This window comes from Oryx dammah, unplaced genomic scaffold, assembly GCF_014754425.2.
Source record: "Oryx dammah isolate SB20612 unplaced genomic scaffold, SCBI_Odam_1.1 HiC_scaffold_11, whole genome shotgun sequence".
In the NCBI taxonomy this organism is placed as follows: domain Eukaryota; kingdom Metazoa; phylum Chordata; class Mammalia; order Artiodactyla; family Bovidae; genus Oryx; species Oryx dammah.
This window is the reverse complement of record NW_024070195.1, coordinates 18,165,139-18,169,851: the sequence shown is the minus strand read 5'-3', so window position 1 is coordinate 18,169,851 and position 4,713 is coordinate 18,165,139.

Here is a 4,713-nt window from a genome sequence, read left to right as displayed (position 1 = left end):
ACTTTTTTCCCTTTAAAGAATAGTTGGTTATACAAATTTGGGTATAGTGGTTCACCTTGGTACATTTTTGTAGCAGACATTTCCAGTGGTCAATCCAGAGTTTCATTAGCTGCATGGATAGAACTCTGATCCCCTGGTGGGTAGACAGAGCCTGGATGGCTGCAGAGCCTGTACCAGAAGATGCTGGCTGCTGTCTAGGTTCCATAAATGTTAAATTATTCTATGTGCCTCAAAAACACAAAACAAAATCACTTTTGTGTTCATATGATATTAATTTTTTAGAAAGTACTGACCTCCCAGATATCTCTTCTCCCCTTCTTTCTTAAGATATTAATAATTCTGATATTGTTTGGAGAAGTACTGTGTTCAACTTAAATATTTACTATTCTAGTTGCTGCTAGTGATGGTCCAGGTGACAGTCATTGCCAATAAAATGTAGCAGAAGTGTGCTAAGTGGACTTTCTCTGGAGCAGAATTTCCTAGAGTATTGGGTTTCGAAATCCCTGGATCATCAGTGTTAATATACCCTGAGAACATGTTAGAAATGCAAATTTCTTTGTTTTTGTAGTTGTTCGATCACTAAGTCATGTCCATCTCTTTGCAATCCCATGGACTGCAGCACACCAGGCTTCTCTGTCCTCCACTATCTCCCGGAATTTGCTCAAACTCATATCCATTGAGTCGGTGATGCCATCCAACCATCTCATTCTCTGTCAGCCCCTTCTCCTCCTGCCTTCAATCTTTCCCAGCATCAAGGTCTTTTCCAATGAGTCACCTCTTCCTATCAGGTGGCCAAAGTATTGGAGCTTCAAGAACAGTTCTTCCTATGACTATTTAGAGTTATTTCCTTCAGGATTCATTATCTAGAAGACAGTTAATCAGAAATGTGATATAGGTCTTAGCAATCTTTGTATTAACAAGTGTCCAGAGGAAGCTGATGCTTGATAAAGTTTGAGAACAAATGTCTTAGACCTAGAGTATTGGACCTTAAATGTGGTTGAAAATTGGAGTCACCTTCGTGTGACAGAAGGTGACTTCTGGGCTTCCCTGGTGGCTCAGAGGTTAAAGCATCTGCCTGGAATGCGGGAGACCTGGGTTCGATCCCTAGATCGGGAAGATCCCCTGGAGAAGGAAATGGCAACCCACTCCAGTACTCTTGCCTGGAGAATCCCATGGAGGGAGGAGCCTGGTAGGCTATGGTCCATGGGGTCACAAAGAGTCAGCACTTTCACTTTTCGTGTGACAGATACTCATAAACTGCTGCCAGAGATTCTCTTTTAATTGATCTGGATAGTGGGTTGAACTAACGCCAGTCTCCTGGTTGTGATACTGCCCTCTGGTTTTGCAAATTGCCACCCTCTGCTCCCTAGGTGATTCTACAGCCTGTAAATGTTGAAACAGCCTTGTCCCCTAATGGCGCATTCCTCTCAAGTGATTCTATAGCATGTAAAGATTTCAAGAGCCCAGTCCCCTAATGGCACATTGAACACTATTCAGGGTTATTCAGTGATGGAGAAGACTGAAACCATGTCTGCATTTCTGCTTCTATTCACTTGTTTGTTGAAAGCTTCACTTTAAAAGTAAGTAACAGGGAGAGAAATGCCAAGAATCTTCTGTTTCCTTTTATCCATTTCCCCACCTGCAGTTGTCCTAGAAAATGAAGTGGGTTAGATCCCAGAGGTATAGAAGACATTTTAAGGATGGTAGCAATGATAATAGAGTTCTGGAGCAATAAAAGAAGCTCTCCCTAATGTTCACTGCAGTATCCTTAAATAAGGGAAGCTGTCATTTTTTACGAATGTTCGTGTGTTCCCTGCCCCAGCATTCTCAGGAGGTTGTCCGGAAGGCCTCCTGCTAACGCTGGCAATGGATTTGCCCCAGCTTGAGGTATGCTAAGTAAGCAAACTCAGTAGTTTAAAGCTGGGGCATTGCGGTTTGTGGCTGTCCAAGTTTACTTGTTTATTGGCCTCTAGGCTTTCCTAAATTGTTGGAGAAGGCAGCCAAAAAGGGGCACAAGTGGTTGAAGCAGGAATCTGAGCAGTGTTTAAAAACTGGGTTGTGGTGAATGAGCAAGACTGGGTGGAGTTGATGCATTTAGTAAAAACACACATTAGCAGTAATGGTGGTTTTGTTTCCTAGTAGGGGTGTGCTTCGGAGAAGGCAATGGCAGCCCACTCCAGTACTCTTGCCTGGAAAATCCCATGGACGGAGGAGCCTGGTAGGCTGCAGTCCATGGGGTTACGAAGAGTCAGACATGACTGAACAACCTCATTTTCACTTTTCACTTTCATGCACTGGAGAAGGAAATGGCAACCCACTCCAGTGTTCTTGCCTGGAGAATCTTAGGGACGGGGGAACCTGGTGGGCTGCCGTCTACGGGGTCCTGCACAAAGTCGGACACGACTGAAGTGACTTAGCAGCAGCAGGGGTGTGCATGCACAGCTCAGAATAACGCTCAGGGAGAGAATTCAGCATGCTCCATGGCTTTGCCTCTGGAGGTAACGTAGCTCTACTGGAAAACAGTTTGCTTGAAGTCAGTTTGATTAACTCATGGAAGTTTGTTCCCCTTAGACCCCTTAGTTACAGAGAATTGTAATGATTTAATGTTTTATTAGGACAGCTTTGCAAATTCAAATGACATACACACCAGTTTTCAAAGAAATATAAAACCCTTCCTTATTTTTAGTAGCGACATAAAATAGTTTAAAAACATTTTTACTTATAAGTAAATAAAATCAACAGTCTGATGTTAAAATTGTCATCCAATTAGTATGATAAATGATGTCAGCTGAAGGAAAAAAGATCACATTTTCAAGCTATATAATTTTTTTCACCCATGTGTTAGTCTGGGTCCTCTGAGGAGCAGAAGACAAGATGGACATGAAAGAATTGTATTAGGAGAAGAAACACCTGTGAGAAAGAATGGGAAGAGAGCCAGGAAGTGTGATAGCAGTTTGACCTTTTGTGATGGAAGGATGGGAGGAAGGCTGGTTGAATATTCTAGACTGCTGGGAGCTTAAGGAAGTGTTTCCAAAGCTACTGGGAAGTCTGTAAGCTAAACATGGTCACTAGAGAATTCCTGATGTCTCAGAAAGGAATCTGCCCTAATGTTCCTCTTGGTATTCCTACTAGCATCTTTGTGGTCTACTCTTGCACTCACTAGTAACAAGATTATTACACATCAATGCATAGACAGGTTGCATTCAGTTCGATAGTACTAGCTACTAACAAACAGGATCTTGTTTAGGTAGAGACGCCTGTACAACCAAGAGATGTTCACTGATTCAGTTCTCCTCCACTTTCATATATTGTGAAATATTGTTGGTACAGCATGTTCAAAAGGTCATTTGGACTTCACTTGCCAACATTTCTTCATTTTCATATTAAATCTTTCTCCATTTCTTTCTCCGTTGCCAGGAACAATTAAAGAGCAATATATTTACTTCGTGTTGTTCTTGTGTTTACAAGCCTAATTTTTTTTACAAGTCATTTGTTGAACTGCAATGTGGTTTACATGAAAATATTTTTTAGCTGAGAATGACTAGCACAAAAGAAGTTTTATTTTTACAACTGGGAAAGTAGTTCAACATGGATAAATGGCTGCCTTTATGCAATTGTCAGTTTTATAATAGAACAGAGCAGCTTAATGATAGCCAGTTACACTTAGCAAGGCATGCAAAGTTAAATATCATCATGTTAATAGAGCTTTAGTCACAAATATAAGTATAAATACAAATTCAATGACAGCACTGTATTCATTTAGTGCTGTGGGATAGTTAGGTAGCTGCCCAGATAATTAACACTGAGGATTCTCAATCCTGGTTGCCTAACAGAATCAAGGAACCTCTAAGACATGTATCAGCGCCTGGATGTCACCCTTCTGATCCAATGGATTTTGAGTGAGGCTGGGTGTTTATATATTTTAAATGAAAGCAATCCATACATTTATTGTGAGTTTTTGGATTATCTTAAAAATGAGAAAATAATTATCCCAGAGAACACTTGTTACTTTAAAATATGATCATGACTGGTACAGACACTCTGGAAGACATTTTGGCAATTTACTACAAAACCAAACATGCTCTTATCATATGATTCAGGTAATAGTGCTCGCCAGTATTTAAACAAAATGAATTGAAAACTTATGTCCACACAAAAGCCTGCGTACAGACATTTATAGCAGCTTTATTCATAATTGCCAAAAGTTAGAAGTAAACAAGGTATCCTACAGTAGAAGAGTGGATAAATCCAGACAATAGAATATTTTTCAGTGCCAAGAAGAAATGAGCTATCAAGCCATGAAAAGATGGCTTTTTCTTTCATCTAAAGAAACCCTAAGAACATTATTATTAGGTGAAAGAAGGCAAGCTGAAAAGGCTACCTAGTATATAATTCCAACTATATTGCATTCCAAAGGCAAAAGAGTAGAAATAGTAAAAAGATTTGTGATCAGTTAATGATTAAGGGAGGAATGAATGAGTATAACACACAATTTTTAGGGCAGTAAAACTATTCTGTCCTATGCTACAGTGATGGATACATTCCATTAAGCACTGTTTTGAACTCATACAATTTCAACACTAAAAATGAACCCTAAAGTAAAGAAAGTGTGGACTTATAGGTAATAATGATGTATTGATGTAGGTTCATTGATGATAAGAAATGTACCACTGAGGTGCAGGATGTCTGTAGCTAGGAAGGTTTGCATGTGTG